Here is a 22300-nt window from a genome sequence, read left to right on the forward strand (position 1 = left end):
ATCTAATAATCAAAAACCAATCTTAAATTTAACAAGAAACTCAATAATTAGAAAACTCACCTTTGTTTTGCTTTACACGTACAAGGAAGAAAGAATAAAAAAAAGAACTCTGGAAGCCTTTGTGTTCTCCCCTCTTCAACCCACGTGGATACATATATAACCCTTCTTTTCTTATTCCCTTAGAAATGACCTTTTTGCCCTTCTATTCCTTTTTCCTTTCAATTCAATTCCATACAATAATTTACAAATAAATCTTTATACTATTCAATCATTCTATTTTAATCACCAAATTATGAGACTTTACAATTTAGTCACTAACCCGGTATTGAGGATATTACAAATCTCCCCCTTAAGAAAATTCGTCCTCGAATTTTCATTACGCAAAGCGATAGGGGTACTTAATCCTCGTGTCCTCTTCTCGCTCCCATGTTGCTTCCTCTACTTTGTGATTCCTTCACAAGACTTTGAATATATTAAAATATCATTAATGAAAACCACCACGAACTGATCCAAATAGGGTTGGAATATTTTGTTCATTAAATCCATAAAAGCAACTGGTGCATTCGTAACTCCAAACGGCATCACGATAAACTCATAATGACCATACCTCGTTCTAAACGTCGTCTTTGGAACATCTTTCTTTTGAATCTTCAATTGGTGATAACCCGAACGTAAATCAATTTTCGAGAATACTGAAACTCCCTTTAATTGATCAAATAAGTCATCGATTTGAGGAAGTGGATATTTATTCTTGATAGTCACTTTATTGAGTTATTTGTAGTCAATGCAGAGACGCATTGAACCATCGTTCTTCTTAACAAACAAAACTTGAGCTCCCCATGGTGAGACACTCGGTCTGATAAAACCTTTATCCAGCAATTCTTATAATTGAATCTTTAATTCTTGCAACTCTTTTGGATCCATTCTGTATTGTTCCATTGCAATAGGTGAAGTTTCAGACATTATTTCAATCTGGAATTCAACTTCTCTATCTGGAGGCAAACCCGGTAACTCTGTAGGAAAAACTTCAGAAAACTCTCTGACTATAGGAATTTCGTCAATCCCTTTCTCCTTGGTTCTAACATCCAATGCATTAGCAATGAACCCTTGACATCCCTATAACATTAACTTCTTCGCCGACATTACTGAAATTACATTTGCCAATGGATTCCATCCTTCACTAAATACCACCACATCTACCCCTTCTGGACTTCTCAGCGTTACTCTTTTCATTCTACAGTCAACATTAGCATAGTAACTATATAACCAGTCCATTCCCAGTATCACCTCGAATTCGTCAAAAGGTAATTCCATCAGATTAGCAGGAAATTCAATTCCCTGAATCCGTATGGGATATCCTCGACTCACCATATTTACACGAGCACTGTGCCCTAATGGATTCATCACTATCACCTCATTGATAGTAGTTTCTAATGGAATGTTCAATTCTCTCACTAACTTACTAGTAATATATGAATATGTAGACCTCGTATTAATCAATATCATAACATGTTTATCAAACAATAGAAAGGTACCTATTACAATCTCTGGGTCATCCTGATCCTCATTGGTCTTGAGATTATACACTCGAGTCGTGGAGTGTATCTCTTGTTGAGCAGAGGACTCTGACTGATTTCTTCCTCTGCCTCTACTTATTCCCCTTTAGCCTGCAGAAATAGACCTCTCTAGTTGTGCAGAATCATCGGCTACCCTAGGACAATCCCGAACAAAATGTCTGGTCTCCCCACATCTAAAACAAGCTCCAGAAATTATCCTACATATCCCTGAATGATTCTTTCCACAATATGGGCATTGTCTGACTTGATTCTGATTAGCTCTCCCAGCTTCAGATCCCACTGACTGAGTTTATCTACCCCTCATCGGATTCGATCCTCTAGCGGAGGATGCCACTGACTCTGATCTCCCTTGGGGTCGAGAACCAGTAACGTTTCCCCTTTTTGATGGTCCAGAACTTGAAAAAGCACCCCTTCTTTTGACTGTCTGAGCTCTTGAATTTTCAAATCTCTCATTCTGAGCTCTTTTCAAAGCTTTGGCACGATTGACTACCTCTTGAAACGAGGATAGATTCAATACAATCAGTATTTCCTTCAGCTGAGGACGTAACCCCTCTACGAACCATTCACAAGCATCCTTCTCTGTAGGAACAAGCTCGGCAGCAAAGCGGCTCAACTTATTGAATTCACACTCGTACTCATATACAGTTTGATTTCATTGCTTTAAATTCATGAACTCTTGTTTCATCTGTCGAACAAATTGATCTCCGATATACTTATGCTTGAATTCTTCTAAAAACAATGACCAAGTTACTTGATTACTAGACATCCTCAATGTAACATTGGTCCACCAAATCCTTGCTTGCCCTCTTAACAAGGAAATTACTCCATCTAGCTTCTCAGCATCGAAACAATGAACTCCCTCAAGCATGACTTTCACGTCATGAAGCCAAAGGTTCGCAGTAACAGGACCTTCCTTAGCTTCCCCTCTAAACTCGAGAGATCCTAAACCCTTCAACTCTTTCGCAATATTCATTTTTGGAGTTGAAATAGTAGGAGGTTGGAAACGCGTCAATACCTCGTCTAACATTCTAAAGAATACATCTTGATCATTCACAGGAACTCCAGAGGGTGTATGTTCTTCACTCTGCCTGGCCAGGGCAGGTGAATTGCTACTTTCAGCGGGTCTATCATCTCCCGCTTCATTTCTAGAACTACCATGTCCGGACATCTATTCAGACACAATAATATCATTCTATTAGCAAAACAGCATACTTACTATTCTATCAGATCAGAAGTTTTCACTATTTTGTTAGCATATATACATTATAAGACACTCTAGACTTTAGTTTATGCCGAGAATCGACTAAACCGTAGCTCTGATACCATTAAATGTAACACCCCTAACCTGTATCCGACCCGAATATGAGTCTGAGGTGTCACATTAACTTTTCAAACTTTATCACTTAAAGAAAAATAGGGAAATTTTAAACTTTCATTAAAACAAAATACATTAATTTACATAAAAGATATCACAAAATACAAAATCGATCAGAGCATTCGTAATTAACAACTTATTACATGCCAACACTCTATACACAACCTAAAATACCTACTTTGCCAATTACTTCTGATCTGATCTTTTAGTAGTGATGCTATTCTTGCCACTTCTAGTAATTCTCTTCTTATTTCCTGGTACCTACGTGTAAATCACTTACACGCTAAGTCATAGACTTAGTGAGGCAATAAATAAACATGTAGCTATAAATTCATGAATATGCATTCTTACAATTTGATCATGACATTTCAATATGCATGTATATATTTCACTATAACAGATATAATCATGTCATGTACATATGAAACTTGTCTTCTTATATCACTTTCACCTTAATTTATCTTTCAATTGACCATGTACATTATTGAGAACAGAGGTATTTGAGTACATTGAGGTTGTGCACTGATGATGTCACCACAGCTCAATAAATTCCCTCATGGGGTACTGAACATTTGTTCAGTATTTGTCTCGAAGGACCACTATGTCCCGAAGAACCACTGGATACATCCCGAAGGACTAATATACCCTCGACTCTTGGCATGCCAACTATACCTATAGCTCTCGTATCATATAACATGGGCTTTAATATGAATACATTTCTCATTTCATATATCTTTCATCACTTTTCATATAAACCCATAATTTTTCCATTATTTCACATACATGGATTATATTCTCTGGCAATGATATTCGTTCATTCAATGTCATATGAACATATAATGAGTTATGCATGCAATCACTATTACAATAGTATATGTATGCATATACATGGGTATGGAATCATTAATTCAACTATCAGAGATAGACTTATCACAAGTCTTGTCTCTATACACTTTAACTATAAAATGCACTCACCTTAGCCTTGCTTTGATTCGATTCTAATCCTTCGATTGTTTTGGAATAAGATTACGCTCTAAATCTACATAGTAATACATTGATACTTATCAGCATACGAATTGATATAATCCACACTATTAATCCTTAGGCTAAAAGAAAGTTATTTCCATCTCTTACTGAAGGTATGCATCGATGCACTACACCATGTATCGATGCATCCCTTGACGGGTGCATCGATGCACTACCCATGCATCGGTGCATAAATCCTATTCGATGTTTGTTTTTTGATGCACTCCTTATGCATCGATGCACTAATGGCATTCGATGTTCATTTATTTTAAATGAGTGCATCGATACACTCCATGTGCATCGATGCACCTTCAACAAATTATGGGATTTTCTCTTGATGCATCGATACACGTTGAATGTGCACCGATGCACTCTGCCCAGAATTCATTTCTTGAACCCGAAAACTTATCCATTTCAGCTTAAATCTTTCATTTTGCATCCCCTTTTATATTCTTAACTCCAGTACACATACTTAAACCTATCTATACTCATTTATTTCATCTTAAACCTCATAATCCTACCCTCCTTGTGAAATCCAAGAATTATACCAACTTTGCAACATGATTTAAGTCCACTTCTAACCCTTAATATGTCTTAACTAGATTGATGACAAGTCAAATTTAACTTCCAATTCTAGATATGAACTCTATTCCAAGATTTCATTCAAGAATCTCTAATCTTTAATCTCTTCTAACTCCATCATCCTTTGATTTTAAGATAACCTATGCTTTCCTTAAGCTTAGTTATCATCTAATAATAAAAAACCAATCTTAAATTTTAACAAGAAACTCAATAATCAGAAAAGTCACCTTTGTTTTGCTTTACACGTACAAGGAAGAAAGAAGAAGAAAAGAACTCTGGAAGCCTTTGTGTTCTCCCCTCTTCAACCCACGTGGATACATATATAACCATTCTTTTCTTATTCCCTTTGAAATGACCTCTTTGCCCTTCTATTCCTTCTTCCTTTCAATTCAATTCCATACAATAATTTACAAATAAATCTTTATACTATTCAATCATTCTATTTTAATCTCCAAATTATGAGACTTTACAATTTAGTCACTAACCCGGTATTGAGGATGTTACATTGGGACTAAGGTAAGTCCTTATTCTGGGGAACTGCATTTGGTGTTCGGTTTGAGGGAAATTCTCTGTTACTGAAATAAAAACCCCCATTGATATTTTTTTTTCTGATACTCTGCTAAATTATTTTTCTAAAAATTATCTGTATGTTTTACTTTGCACTGTTGGGACACATTGAGCTTCCTAGCTCACTCCCCCATCTTTCCCTTTTCAGATATTTTGAATGGACTTTTAGATTGGCGATCGACACATTCTGTACAAAACATTTTGTCGTAATGTTTTAATCTTCCAAACCGCCTTCATGTGGGTGACATGTGCCTATTTTTTTTGTTATAACGGTTTTATGGACCGCTTCCTATCATATCTGATGTTCTATTAGTTATTTTCATTGATCAATTGGCTCAACAAGGAATCAATCAAAATTGATTAAATTGAATATGAAGAAATCCAAAGTGTACGGGGTAAATGTTGAAGAATCGCGTTCCTTGTTCTGGGCAAAGGAAATGAATTGTTGGTGGAATAAATTTCCAACCACTTATTTGGATCTGTTGTTGGGCCATAAAAGGAATTGTGCGGAGCTACAGTTACCTCAGAAAAGGTTCAGGCAAGACTAGATGGGTGAAAAAAATAAGGTTCTTATCTTTTGGTGGTCACATTACACTAGTGCAATCGGTTCTATCAAATCTTCCAGTGTTCTACATGTCCCTATTTCAAATGCCTGCTTCAGTTGCTTCAAAACTCAATAAAATGATTGAGTTTTATTTTAAATGCTAATTCTAGAAAGTCTATTCAGTGGGTAAAGTGGGAAAATGTTTGTAAACCTAAGGATCTCGATGGTCTGGGTTTTTCTGATATGAGACTTAAGAATTGCTCGTTGCTGAACAAATGGTTGTGGAGATCTAGGAATGAATCCAGCAGTTTATAGAGGAAAGTTGTGGTTGCCAAGTATGATTTGGATGGCATGTCATTGCTACCTAGTCCGATTCAAATGCACAAAGCCTCATGGATATGGAAGAATATTGTCTCGCCCATGAGTAAGAATGATGATCCATTTTTTCAGAATTGTTCCTTCGTTATAGGTGATGGGTTGCGAATTGATTTTCGGGTCGATTCCTGGATTGAAGTTCCGTCATTAAAAATGTCTTTCTCACAAATTTGTAGTGTTGCTATAAAGAAATTTGGCAAAGTAAGTGACTTTGGATCTAGAATAAACAGAGCTTGGGTTTAGAATATTGAAGTTGGGAGGATTTTATTTGAATAAGAATTATGCATTTGGGATGACTTTATATCGGTAATTAATAGAGTTGTGGGGGATCGATCAATTCTGATCTCGAAATGGATAGTATACTCCAAGCAAACTCGAATGGTGAGAAGGGGTTGGTTTGGAATCTAGTGTGGTCTAAGCTCGCTCCTCCGAAGATTGAATCTTTTATTTGGAAAGTTATTCACCAAACAATCCTATCTTTGGTTGAATTAGCTAAAATAGGTGTCCCAAATTTGGGGTTTGCAGTGTGTGTTGTGCCTTAAGGAACCGGAGTCGATTAATCACCTTTTTTTGTCATTATGAAGTCGTTTGGGGTGTATGGCAGAGATGGTGCAGACTATGGAACATTAATTTGGTAATCCCAGGTAACACCAAATCGTTCCTTATTGTATGGAACTATCAACCGATTAATAAAGCAATTGTGGTGCCTTTCTTTAGAATTGTTTGGGTGGCATGGTGGATAGAAATGGTGTTGTGTTTAATTGTCGTTCCTGTGATGGAAATAAATTATTTGAGTCGGCTCTATTATTTATTCGCTTTTGGTGTAAATGTATTTGGCCTTTTTTCTTTCCCTTGGTTCATGATTTCGTTAGACATCATAATGGTGTTGGATCAGGTTTCGGTTGATCAGTACATAGGATTTTGGTTTTTGATTTCAGCCGGATGTGGATCTTGGCTGTTAATATAATCCTCATGCAGCTTATTTCTTGTGTGCCTATCACAAAAGTTTGGTGTGTGCTGGTATTTGTGAGCTAGAGTTGGCCAGAGAATGCTGACTGTTTGACTTATGGTTTGGGGGTTTTGCAGTTTCCTAGTAGCGCATTATTTTGTTGTTGTTGTGTCTCTTGTCAATACTCTTCATTATTATCGTACTGTTGTACTCATTTTCTTAGATCCTAGCTCAAGTTGTGCTATACTGATGGCTGTTGGTTTTGATTATATGCTTGTTCTTATGGTGATATGGTATTTATAGTTTGAAGTTTTCTCTCATGTTAACTTAGTACTTCTGGGAGGGGCTGCTTTTTATTATTATATTGCAGCAGTGCTCGTTTCTGGGTTGGTTGTGTGCGAAGCTGATGAGTGAATATATGCCATCGAGCAGGGGAGCCATGTTCTATGTTTTTTCCTGGTGCAATCGTTTGGTTCTTGAGGAGGCTTGTTTGTTGGTGTATGGCGTTTGATCTGTGATACTGACGATTATTACCTTTGATATCATTATCGTGCATTCTTTTTCATCTAATTAGGATTAGAGAGACTTTTTAACGACACTACATAATGTTTGTTCTTGTTTTGTATGTGTCTTTAATAAAACCATGCAAAACGTTCTTTCATAAAAAAAAATATTATATATTAAAATTATTTTAGGTTTTAGTAACTCAAATTATTGCAGCTTATCATTAAAAAAAAGTCGACATTGATTTAAATTTCAAATTGTTTCAGCCCAAAGAGACTTGTATATTTGGAAATCAGAAAAATATTCTATTATTTATTTAGGCATAATGCAAATAAACACTCCTAATGTTTGACCATATATGTAAATTTGTCCATATTTTTTTAGAACATTTGACCCCCAAACGTTTCATTAGAGTCAAAAAGAACTTTCGTTGGATGGAATTCGTTAGTCAACTAATGGTCAACGCATAGTACTGACCAAGCAAAAACAAATAGACCCAGATGTTGATGTGACGTGTCCAGGTCATGATAGATGATTACGTGACACTACCATGTCAGATTTTTAAATAAAAATTAAAATATTATTCTTAATATTTATATATTTTTATTTAATATTTTTTATCTAATGAGATGATGACACATGACAACACCATATTAATTTAAATTTAAACCAAACAAAACTGTTTTTGTGGGGAATTGAACCTAGACAATTGCTTGGAACCTCAGTTAACCACCAAGTCAAATCTTTCATTTGTTTATTTTTTGCATTACAAAATATTTAACATATATATTATGTCTCTCATACATTTTATCAAACATCTTCTTCATCCCCTCTTGACATGCAATTTCTTCCCCTCTTAACTACATGATTTTACACGTAAAAGATTTTTCTTAACTACAAAATTTTATGCTATCCATCGATGTTGTGCACCTCTCCTTTCGTGCTGAGATTCGATTGACTGAGATCCAACAAGATGAACGTCCCATAATCTCGTTCGACGTGTTCGAGTACTTTAGTATTTTACTCGTATACTCATCATTAAATCGAGTGTTTCATAATAGATCTTTGTCGTTTGAGCTTCGTCTATGACCTTGTCGACTTTAATTTCATTTTTATTTGGCATAAAGGTATTGAATCCATCGATCAAGTTGGTGTGTCCTTTCACTAACTCTTTCGTTCGAGCAATGACATCAACTACGTTAATCCTGCATGAATGATGAAACAAAACATGAATTCGATCCGACCCCAAGTTATCTGATCTGAAAGATGAGATACCTTCGATCCATGAAATTCTTCAAGACTTGAAGCACCATGTTGTACTTGTCTTTCTCATCATGAAACGTCTCCTTGACTTCTTTTAGATGCGCCACGGCGTCGTCTTTAGTCGGTTTCCGCGGCAGACTTCTCCCTTCTGCACCTCCTCCTCGGCCTCGTCTGCACCAGACACTTGGTTTTGTCCACTGCTTAGCGTGCAGAAACAAAGTAACTTATCATGAAACCCTTTACGATGAGCCAACAAAGCAACGACCATGCAAAACCTAAAAAAGCAAGCAGACAGATAGGGGATGAACAAACCCTAAAGTAAACAACTCACCATTCATCTTTTATCATCTCCATCCCTGTAAAGCCGAAAACCGAAAACAAGTGAATTGTTTTTGACAAAGGAGTAATCTTTGAAGAAAACAAACCCATTTCAAGAATTGATTAAAGAAATTACCTTCCTGATCCCCCTTGGGCAAGAAGGCAATAAACCCAGAAATCAAGTTGTCATGCCCTTGGAATAACTCTCACTCGGGCAAAGAAACCATTTATGAAACACTCGATTTAATGATGAGTATACGGGTATAATACTAAAATACTCGAACTGTCGTGCCGATCTTATGAAACACTCGATTTAATGATGAGTATACGAGTAAACCAGCGCGATTATCTCTCCGCCGGAAAAACGATTCTCCCTAGGGTTTACTTCCTCTTCGCCCTCGTTTATTTCGTTCTGGCTGGGATTTGGGGCTACGAGCTTTACATAAAACGACTCACCGTTTTCAGGATCCACTTCTTCATCTGTTGTTGCGCGGCGTTGTTCCCCATCGTTTGGTCAATTAAGAACTTGCGAGAGGCGGCTAAGACCTATGGGAAAGCTGCGGTGAATTTGATGAAGCTCACTCTGTTCAGGAAGTATTACATTGTTGTTATTTGTTATATTTACTTTACTAGCGTTGTGGTTTATGCATTGGTGACCATTACTTCAAAAAGGATAAGAAAAATGAAAAAGAACACACTCAAAATCTTTTACGTGGAAAATCACGTAGTTAAGATGGAGAAGAAATTGCATGTCAAGAGGGATGAAGGTGTTTGATAAAATGTATGAGAGACATAATATATATGTTAAATATTTTGTAATGCAATGGTTTTCAGAATCGGACCGGTTAGCGAACCGGTTATACTATCGGTTCACTAGTTCAATCGGTCGAACCAGTCCGATCGGTCGGAAGAACCGGACGACGTCATAATTATTTAAAAAATTAAATAAAAATACCAAAAATATTTAATAAAAAATAATTTTGTATATCACAAGTTATATTCAAAGCAAGTCATAACATATATGAGTTAAAAACCATAAAATCAAGTGAAACAAAATGATTCAAATTAACTACAACATAATATTTAAGGTAAAACATATTAAATAATAAATATAATTAATTATATAACTATAATTAAAAAAAAAATTTTGGGGCTGAAAAAATCATAACAAAATGATATTGTTTGGTTTAATTTTTTTAAAAAAAAACAATCTCACATGGCTAAGAAACATAGAAGAACATCCCAAAAGTCTAAAGAGTAAAAATATGAGAACAAAACAATCTCACATGGCTAAGAAACATAGAAGAGCATCCCAACTAACTTCTATAAATAATAGAGGTAATTTGACATTCAAAATCATGGAGCCTTTTGGTGAGCATAAAGTGAACTATTCTTTCACTTCAATCAAGCTCGAATTTTAGGCTTCAATCGAGCTTCTAAATTTTTTTTTGAGTTCAAGCCTTTTCGAGTTCAAGTTTCAATATTATATTTCGAGTTCGAGTTGAACTTGATAATTTTTAGTTCGTGAGTTTGAGACGAGTTGAGCTTACTTTTAAAGTTTGTGTTGAGCTCAGTAATACTCGAGTTCGACTTGGCTCGTTTAACAAACGACGTCGTTTGGTTTAATTTAAAAAAAAACAAAATTACCGGTTTTTTCCGATTTTCAGCCGGTCCGGTTCGAACGGTTCAACGGTTCTGACCGGTTCACTAGTAGCGGTTCAATCGGTTTAGTTTGAACCGGACTAGACAACGGTTTCCGATTGAACCAGTTGAACCGACCGATCCAGTCCGGTTTTCAAAATAATGGTTATGAAATATTTGGCTTTGTGGTTAAGTGATGGGTTCCAGGTAATTGGCCTAGGTTCAACTTCCCACAAAAATAGTTTAAATTTAAACCAATATGATGTTGACACGTGATATCATCTCATTATTAAGAATAATATTTTTAATTTTTATTTAAAAATTTACTGACATGGCATCACACGTGTACATGCCATGTCAGCATTTAGTCTACGTGGATCTGTCACGTCATCGTCTACTATGATAATGACATGCCACGTCAGTATCTACCTCCACGTGTTCTTGCTGAGTCAGCTTCAGGCGTTGGCCGCCAGTTGACTAACTATTTTCATCCAATGAGGGTGTTTTTTGGCCCAAAATGAAACGTGGGAGGTCAAATGTTCCAAAAAAACAATACATGCAAAATTGCATATATGGTCAAACATTAAAGGTATTTATTTGCATTATGCCTTTTTTTACTTTAATTTTTTTTTTGGTAAAAAGATGAGAAACGACAGCGTTTAAACTGCCATCATAAGAATTCAATCCTCATACTATCAGCGTGGAGTAAAGGAAGGAGCTCATCAGGCGGTTCTTCGAGAATCTGCATTCCCTCTCCATATTCAATTTAATTTAATTTAATTCAATCCAATCCGAATGAAATTATTTTTAAAAGTTTTAAATCAAAATTTGGGTTAAATCATTAATCATGCATACCAACTTATTATAGGTCAGTTTTTTTAAGGGGCTAACAAATGGACTTAGAATAATAAAATAATTATAATTTAGGTAATTGTTTTAACCAAAAAATAATTTAAGTATTTGAAGAAAAAAATAGTTTGGGTTGATTTTTTATATAGGATTAAACCGAATATGCAGTTAATTTATTGAGTTGACCCTTTGATAATTAGGTAAACTACACCTAAGGTCATTTAATTATGAATTTGGAAATAAATAGGTTATTTTTGGTTTAAAAGTTATAAATATGTCATTGAATTAAAATATTATTACAAATATCATTGGTCATTAAATATTAGACTTGAAAAGTAGTGTGGCTAATAATAGTTTTAGTCTTTAAAACTTTTACAATATAGTAATTGTCATAATTCGGAATAATTCAATAAATTTAATCTTTTATATTTAAAATTTGCATCATTTTAGTCTTGTTTTTCTCCTAGACTATTTGTTATTATCTTAGAAACGTTATATGATTTTCATGTTATTTTTCTGGCATAATAACATTTTAATACTAATTCGTTGCTTCTTTATCGTAAAAAGGAGATAACATTGATGAAATTTTAAATATGAAGGGTTAAATTTATTAAATTGTTTCAAATTAGGGGGGAAATTGATATAATGCATAAGTTTCGAAGATTAAAAATATGATTATTGTAACACCCTCCGCTCTAAACTAAAACCAGATGAGAGATGTTATTGGAACTTAAACTAAAACCAAACATTCACAAACCATTCATACAATCATACTAATGTCACTAATTCAAAACCAAATCATCATATTTATCAATCATTAACAAACCACAAGTTTGCTTAGGGATCATATTAAAACTTTTTGAAAATTTAGGGACTTAAATGTAAATAATCATAAATTAAGCACCTTGAACTCAAATAAGTCAATTACCGAAGGTAAAATTAGAACATAAAATTTACCTTTTTTTGGAGTCCTGTTAACAGTTAGTGATCCATTACTATTAGAGACTTGATCAGAAATATAATATAAGATCGAAACTTATAAGAAAATAATCATATATTGGACATATAAAAAATTATATTTTAAAACATGACCAGTTTTATTAATTCATTATTAACCTAAATAATGATTATGAATCAGTTCTTTCAAGAGTTTGGGGACAAATTATAGATATTAAAAGTTATAGAGATCATTGAAAACATTCACTTTAATAATTATTTATGTATATTACAATTGTCCTTCTTAAAATATGAACTTTAAAAAATGATAACTGAATCAAACATCATACGAAAAAATTATGCTGCAAAAATTACTAATTTTATAGGAGTTTCGAAACTTTTTTTAAATTAATCACTGATATCCGATCTATTGTCTGACTAATCCAAATCGGGTACTGTAGAGGCGAGGGTGACCCTCCCAACCCAATTTGCTCCATTCGCAAACGCCAGTATTCGAATCCCTATCTTGGTTAAGGAACCTAGTGTCTCATCTTACTAGATCAACTGGTTGTTGGTGGAGTTTCGAAACTTTAAACATTATACCTCGAAACATTTACTTATGGGTTGTAAAACCTCTATTTTGTATCATAAAAAATACCATTTTAAGCCGCGAGTCACCCTTATTCAATCCTAAAAACACCAAAATATGAAATTAGACATTAAAATACATTCAATATGTAATTGTTAACTCGTCTTAAAATTGCAATTGAGGATCGATTTTGACTCAAATGGTTCTGAAATTTCAACAGTAACTTTTTAGTGAACTTAATTTAATTAATTAATTGTTATTCTCGTATAAGACTCGATCCATTAAAAATATGTTCGAAGAATTCATACTCGGACGGACAAGAAACATCCAAGGACTTATCCAACGAAGGCACTCAAAACATTTTATATTTTTCAAATATTCTAATACTTAAATATTTTTTATTTAATTTTATAATTTAAACACTTTTAAATTTTTGTCGTTTTTAATTTATTTCCAAATTATTTTAGTTTTTTTAAATATTTTTATTTTATGATTTTTACATTTTATATTTTTTATAAGAGTTAAAGGTCCAACGTCAAACTTTCTAAAAAATTAATCAAATTCATAAACCACAATAACAATCATTCACACAAGAAATTTTATAAGTCAACGCTCAATTAAATAAATTTTCAAAATAAATTTGATTGATTTTTTTAAATACTAACATCTTTTACCCCTCAAGTCAATATCGACATGATCATGTGATACATGCTCAAAAGTCGAATCCAGTTCATTCTAAAATTTAATCACAAGCCGTCTTGTATTTATAAATATTTACCCAAATTGTTAGATTTACTTTAAATTTCTTTAATAAATTATAATATTTTAATTATTAATTATATATATTTGATTAAGTTTTTTTATCTCAATTAAATTCACACAAACAAACTCAAGTTTAGCCATAGACAATTTAACATATAATAATATATTATGTAAAAACAAAAAAGTACATTATAAATAGAAAGACCTACAAATAAAAAAATAAAGTTAGAATTCAAGTTCAACTCATTTTTTTTTACCAAAAAAATCCATTTTTGAGCTTTTTTTTTGAGAAGAGCTGTCTTACCAAAAACTCTTCAGACCCTACTAGAGTGCTGTAATACAAGAGTACAATGCACAACATTTAAGTATCACCCACTAAAAAAAAAAAAAAAGTATCACCGGCCCACCTGGATAAAAGTTTATTCTTTGGAGACGGGAGAACATGCTTTTGATCCCACCACCCGCCCGTTGAAGTAAAAGTTGTATGCTAAGGAGGGATGCTGCACTTCCGAATACTGCCATAGCCACAAGCATTGATGACAGAAGTTTGTTCCACAAGGCACCTATGTCCCAAAAATATGTCTCTGAACGGGTGCAGAATCAAATGATTTAATCACCTCCATCCATGGTTTGTCTGCTATCAGGATGGAATGTTTAGAAAGGTGTCCAATAAATAAAACGGGGTCTCGGAAAACTACTATATCAAAATTGCTTTTTCTACTTTGACAGTTCTCTCTCAACCAATGCTTCCACTTCATATTGGTTAGAGAACCTTGAAACTTCAACAATGCTCCATTTACCAACTCGCTTTCTTCGTCTTCATCTATCGGCTTCCCAAAGTCAATTGAACACATTGCCCTGCAGTTTTAAAGATATCATCCATAAATATAAATGCTTAATGAGAAATGCATGCGTTTCAAGCCAACAAACAGCTTTCAAAAGGAAAAAAAGCCACATGATCGATCATGCAGCATGCTAAAACTAACAGGATAAGAACAGCACCTGGAACTGTAAACAACCACAGATGAAGATTTTGATGATGATGAAGGGCAGAAAGACAACCCGATAACCTCTCCAGGAAATTCTTGGTATCTTCTGGGAAGAGTGAACGAATGCTGCATTGACCATTCTCCCAGTCGTCTAGCTTCCACATCAAATATGTAGAACTGGTTTGATGATGTTGTGATAATAAGCACATTTTTATCCTGAGGAAAGCCACCAGCAGTAACAGAGGCGCCATCCAATCTTGATATAAACCAGTGTTGCCTGCTCCAGAAAAAATCAGACTAATCAATAGTCAATATATATATATATCCTGTTTGCAGCCTCCTCCGTCTCATATACATGGTCATATAAAAGATTCAGATGGAATTTGTACTGCTAAGTGTCAACGAAACAGTTTTGGAAAAGAAAAGCAGTCTTTATCACTCTTTTCATATCTTTTGGACTTTATAATTTATCCTAGCAGCTAAACACAAATTTTATCCACACTTTCCATAAGTCAAGCCTTTTCCAATCTCAACAATAATGCTAAACTAGGGCAACATCAATTTAAGAATTGTTTTTAACTTAATGTCTTACCTTTGTGTCTCCAGACTGAATATGTATATATCTCCAAAGCAATTGATAGCCGCTAACCACTGGTCATCAGAACTCGTAAACATTTTTGATATTGGAGGCTCACCAAGTGATCCATCCTTATCATTCTCCCAACGACAAAGTACAAAGGTATGCAGTAGTTTTAAGTTCCCCAAATCTACAACCTGCAGCACAAAGAAGAAAGAATAAGTTGCATAGTTCCACTCACAAAAAAAATGCATTTTGTTGACTCCTGTATTCTGTAATTTATCATTTAATTTAAACAATTAAGTGGAAATGAGGCTTATGGAGGTCAGAAGAGCTTATACACTTCGATATGGAAAATTCTTTTCCTTGTTCGCCCCTCCATACATCTAGACATATTACAAGAAACAAGTGCACTAGAGTTGAATACACATGAACATATATATGTACTTGGTTGACTATTCATTGACAAATAAATATGCACAGTGTGGCTAAGGTGTCATAAATCCAACAGAGATGCTGGAATATTCAATGCATGTTTCTGGAGGTGAAATCTGACTTTTCTAGTTTGAGCCTTTAAGGTATACACATAATCTTGAGTAAGTCATGATAAAAGAGGTGAAAGATCTCAGAAGCCTAAAAATTATTTCAGAGCATGAAATTAATCTCCTAAAGAAAACAATAGCATGGATTATGTACTTCATGGCAAAGGTTCACAGTACAGAAACTGCAAGAAAGTGACGAGAAGAGACTTACATAGATTCTTCTATCATGTCCTGCTATCAGCAACCGTGCCCCATCAGAGGTAAAAGTCAAGGAATGTGCAGATGGAAGATACAGCGGGAGTTGCCTTTTACTAATGGTCCATGTACTTTGGCCAGCTTGCCTACTTAGTGCAAATAAGCTGGGCCTGATTTGGTCAGAATAACCAAAAAACTCGCCAGAATTAGACATTGCGCTGCAAATGATCTTTCGAGATGCCTTACTCTTAACTCGAGCCACTAAATTAGTGGTTGCAAGACCACCATAAGAGCCAGAACCAACATCGGGAACACGAACACAGAGCACATCTAACCAATAACATGCCTGGACCAGGAGAAAAGAAGCTTGACTGAACCTTGTATTAGTGACCAACTGCATGGGAACTCTCTGAGGTGCAGGGCAAACATCATGTGGGGAGAATCTAGTAAACTCCTGAGCAGAGTATGCAAAGAGCTTCGCATCATCACCAGCAGAGACAAGCATAGGAACTCCAAAACGGGCCCATTTACCATAGCTGAAATCAAGGGGCTTCTTCTCCCTACGAATTCTTTTTACCTTTTTCCCCTGTTCATCTCGCAAATCTTTTGCCTCATCAGATAAAGAACCTAAAAATTAGAAAGAAAAATTTTAAAAATCAGAAAGGGAAGAAATTGGTGTTAAAAAGGTATAAATACAACTTTATATTTTAATAAAATAAATAAAATAATAAATAGGCATGGAACCAAAAACATTAACGGACCTTCTGAACTGATGGGCACTGCCATTGTCAAGGCTCTGGCATCATGGGTGTGAGCTCTTACATAACCAACATATACCCATTTCTTCATCATTTCTGAAGAAGACTTGTCATCACAAGACTGCAGCTTCTCAATACAAAGCTTATAAAGAATAACCTAGAAAATGCATCAACGCATTAGACGTTAGGGACAGAAACTGGTTATATTTAATTGACACGCAATTTCATAAAAAGATTTTATAGTTGAAAAATGAAAACTATACAACTATACTTGTTTTTCCATTTTTTGTTAATATTATTACTTTTTCTTAGACCCAAAGAGTGACAATTTCATAAAAAGATTTTACAGTTGAAAATCAAAAACTATTCAACTATAATTGTTTATCCATTTTTTAAAACATTTTTACTTTTTCTTAGACCCAAAGAGTGGCAATGCCACAGCTCCCTCCCCCTTTAACTGTCCATACCAATGGTGTCAAACTCTAGGCGCAAGAAACTTAAATTTCAGGTGCAAGGCTTAAAAAAAGCGCTCACATGAGCCTGAATGAAGTCAAGCCTGCATATGTGTGATTTTCTGTGTTCTGTATAGTATATATATATATATATATATATATATATATATATATATATATATATATATATATTATAAGCTCAAGAAATATGTAATTAGCTCTAAACAGTGATCTAGTTTAATCGACAACACATGCAAACTTTTTGTTGGCAAAAATGCAGCATCTCCTTACGGAGGGTCTAATAGCATCCCTTTCTTACTGGAAAAAATTAATGAAAAAAGTGAAATAAAAGAAACAAAAGAGCATTTCAACGTGGCAGGTATCTTTTATGCCAGTCATCTTACAAAACAGCACACCAAGCATTTGACAGATCAACTGCACCTCGCCTAAATGGGTTTGAGATTTTTTTTTATCTAGCACTAAAGTGGGAAGTGCGGCCTGCATAGGTGCATGCATGCCTTGACAAAAGATCCATACCTGTCCATCAGCCCCAGCAGAGAAAACCCTGTTCTGATTTGGAGCTGCTGCCAAGGCATTCACATCACCTTTGTGGTTCAAATGTGCCTGGAGAAGAGTTCCATTATCACCATTCCAGAACTGAACAGATCCAGTGCTGTCTGCACTAACAACAGTTCCACACCTGAATGTGACAATAATCTAATCATCAAAAGGCGGAACATTGATAATTATAGTACAGAAATCACCGGCATTACAACATATTAAACATATGTACATGTGTGCGTGCACATGTATGTCTATGAATGACGTAGAAGATTTCACATGTACCTCAAAGAAAGTAGTGACCATATGCAAAGCTCAGGCCCACTCCCCAAACCTCCAAGAGCAACAGTACTTCTAAAAATTTCATGACCAGAATCTGCATTCCAGCATCTAATCAGCCTGCAACATGAAATGAATAGTGCACAATAAATGAGATTAAATTGGATGAAAGAAGTGCAAATAATCTGTAAAGCATGTGACATCATCTCACACAAGAACAGTAAAATTAAATTAGTGATACTGTGATACATATAAATCCATAAAGAAATCAATGATATAAGCAATAATGGACATATTACTACAGCATGCAGCAAAATTTTTGCTAACATGCATCATATGGTATTCACTTTGATGACAAACTTACCCACAATTACTCCATGAAGACATTCTATGAGTCATGGTTCAATAGGATAAATATAATTGTATGCATGGAAATATCAAAGGAAGGTATGCATAAATATTATTGTATCCACTTTAATGGAAAAATTACTCACCACTACTCTCTGAATATGTCCTAATTGATTCATGCCTACAGGCACTTAGAACATGTAGAGGATGAAAGCAAAGACACAAGTATGCACAGAAATATCAAAAGTACAATAAGCATCAACAGTTATGTTGCCTGATAACTTAAATTTTTTTACATGTTAATCACTTTAATGACAAACTTACCCATCACTACTTCCTGAATAAATCCTAGTTGAGTCATGGCTCCAGGTCACACTTAGAGCACGCCCTGCAAGAAGCTCAGAGTAAACATAAAAGCACAGCAACAACCTAGCAAGATTAGTTTCTAAGGTGTAGATATCTCACCACTGACACGAGGCATCGATTTGTGATACATGAACTTATCCAAATTAGAAATAGTATATATCTGCACAGCGCCATCATCACAGGCAAGCGCTACACATCTATCATCTATGACTTGTTTCTGATGAATTTGCTCCGATTCTGAAGCATCTTCATCTTCAGAGCTCTCCGCATCATCACTCTCATTATATTCATGTTTATCATTCAAATATCCATTTCCAAAATGCTGAGACCTAGGCTGGTCAGGAGCTGACTGTTTAAGAACTGGTGCCACAGCCAACTGCCAAATTGAAACCCCGATCGACTCTAGCACAATCTGCAGAATGGTTCAATCAAAGCTTTATTTACGTTAGAATGAAGTTTAAGCCAAAAAAAAAAAAAAGAAATGCCTTCAAGGGGGTTCTATGAACAGAATCTATGCCACAAAATATCAGACTTAGTGGATGGCATAAACAATTAAGAATTATCACAAGAAGTTTGGGGAGGGGAGCCTACCCAAAAAGTCTAAGGTTTGTACTATTCCCATTAATCAATAAAATCACAAGAAAAGAACAATAAAAAATGTTATCCACTGAATTCGGAGAGGTTGAAACAAGTGAAAAAGATGACAAAAAAATGAATGGAAATAACCTTCTGTTTCAAGTTGAAAAGATCCCATTCTGAGACAGAGCCATCAATACTCGAGGAGAACAACCTACCAGAAGACAAGCCTTTTGAACCAACGCAACACCACAAGACACGTCACTCGGCATGTAGAATCCCCGTGAATGGTCTACACAAAGTAACCAACAAATTAAACCAAACCTATGAATTGTGTATATAAATATAACAACATGAAGCAAAAAAGAGGGAATGATACCAGCTGGTGGTGCCAGCCAACGGAGCCAGGGGAGACAAGCCAAATCTCGAGCGAGCCATCTTCACGAGCGGCGGCAACCTGAGAGGCGTCGGGGCTGGTGGCAAGGGCGACCACCGGAGAGGGCTTCCAGTCGACTGAGCTGATTCGATAAGGTTTGAGGAGCATTGAGTCAGAGGCGGCTACAGGATGAAAGAGGCTGCAATGTCTGAAAGTCAATCTGATGGTAATTGAGGGATACGCATTAGACACGAAGAGGAAGCGAAGGCGATGCCACTTTCTTTATTCCTCCTTAGGTTTTTTGACTTCCAGGGTTTAAACTTAAAAAAAAAGCGTGTAGGTGTAGCTAAGCTGACTTGCTGAACTACCGTTCTCTCCATTCGGTTCTATTCGACCGCGGTTCGAACCGCTAGGTTCACGAGCCTTTGTTTTTACATAAAATAAACAACACTTGCACTAATAATATGAACCACTGTATTGTTTGAAATCGGCACCCTTTCTAACAAAATATCACTTAAAATATAATAAACTATCAAAATACTACCTTAATCCAATATATATCGAAATAGTAGCCTTTCTAACAATGAGGTAAGAAGACACAATGTGGGAAATGCGCTTTACCGACGTGACACTAATGTGGTAAGAAGACGTTTTGTATAGGGTGTGCCTTCCGTTGATGTGGCTATCTATCTTGTACTTTGTATAGGACGTGCCTTCCCTAATAAGTACTTCCTGTAGAACACACGTTCCCTGATAAATACTATCTTCGGTTTAGGGTCTTTGAAAAGATAGAATAGGATTTTATTTGGAAAATGATTTAGGATTTTATTTGGAAAATGATTTAGGGTTTTAAATATTAAAATTTTAAATTAATCTTAAACCTTAAATTTTAAACTCTAAACCCTAATATATGAGTTATTAATTAGAAACCCTAAATGTTAAATTATAAAATCTAAAACATAAATTCTAAACCCAAAATCCTAGATAATAGAATCTAAACATTAAGCCCTGGTTAGTAACCAACCCTAAACACAAAACCATAAGTTATAAACCTTGATCCCTAAACACTAAAATAAATATAAAATATAATTTATAAACCATAAACATTAAATGTTGGAGTGGTAGTAATTTTATTGAAAGAAAACGGACCTCGTTAAAAACCCCCCTAAATAACACACAAAGATGTTAGTCTATGAGGGGGAAGTGCCCTAACTATATTAATCAAATAAACGTGACATCATGGTATACCTCTGAAGAGATAATCTCGGGACAAACAAAGTCAAAGTACATCAAATTAGTTGTGTCTAAGGCCCACTTAGCAAGAGTATGTGTCACATTATTACATGACTATCTACAAAAAGATAGGTGAAAATCAGGGTCGATCCAGACTATTTTTTGGCTTGAGGCAAAAATTAAAAAAAAAAATAGGCTCCTAATTTAAAAGAATTTAAGAAAATGTGTAATATATAATTTCTATTAGAATTTTTTATTAAAAAAATTCATTACAATATCACAAATGTCAAAAAAATATTTAGACATACAAATACTCATAAAAAAACATTATCTTCGAGTATTTCTTGATGCAAAATCACTGATGATAGTGTCAACATCAATGATTTCCAAAATATTCTTCTCAATACATAACATAGCATTTGAAAATAAAAGAATGATCTTATCGAATTTGGAAATATATAAAAATCAAAAGAAAGAATTTGAAAACATGATCTACCTAGAATTTTAAGAACAGTCTTCAATATGATTCAAGCACTACAATTCATGATAAATAATTCTGACTTTGTGTTTGTGAGAAATATGAGAAATTAAAAAGAGAGAGTAATAATTAATTTTTAGAAGAATTGTGAAATATGAAAGAGAAAAGAAACATACTAATTATACTAAATTTTTTTCTCCCATTGAGTTTTGAAGAGAAAAAATAATGTTAATAATATTTTTATTGATATAAAAAATGGGGAAAGCGATTTGCTAAATTGATGGTGAGAATTTCGAAAGACCAAAATTAGAGAGATTCAATTTTTTTTTTAAATTTGGGAAAGAAATATTGAATTAGAGTTTTATGGGAAGTTGAAGAGTTTATTAACATTATTATGAAAATTCAATGACAACAATTGATATTTTAATAAACTAAAGGGCCCTGTTATTTTTCAAAATCATACCTATAGTTTAGTTTTGTTTCATTTTAGTATCCCCATTAAAAATTTAACTTTAAGTTTTGAAAAAAAATTGAAAGTTTCGGTATGAAAACATACCAAAACTAATACTTTAGGTACTAAACATATTAAGTTTTTAACTGCGGGTACTAAATAAAACAAAAACTAAACATTAGGCAAAATTTGAAAGTTTAGATACTAAAACGGATCAAAATTGATAATTTCAATACTAAATACATAATTTACCCTTATTTTA

General features: G+C 34.4%; 1 pseudogene; it reads right to left on the reverse strand.

Annotated features, from left to right (window-relative positions):
- Window positions 1–14367: 14367 nt before the first annotated feature.
- LOC120146828 lies at window positions 14368–20146 on the reverse strand (annotated as a pseudogene).
- Between the last annotated feature and the right edge of the window lie 2154 nt (window positions 20147–22300).

This window comes from Hibiscus syriacus, unplaced genomic scaffold (genome assembly GCF_006381635.1).
Source record: "Hibiscus syriacus cultivar Baekdansim isolate YM2019G1 unplaced genomic scaffold, ASM638163v2 tig00002511_pilon, whole genome shotgun sequence".
In the NCBI taxonomy this organism is placed as follows: Eukaryota; Viridiplantae; Streptophyta; class Magnoliopsida; order Malvales; family Malvaceae; genus Hibiscus; species Hibiscus syriacus.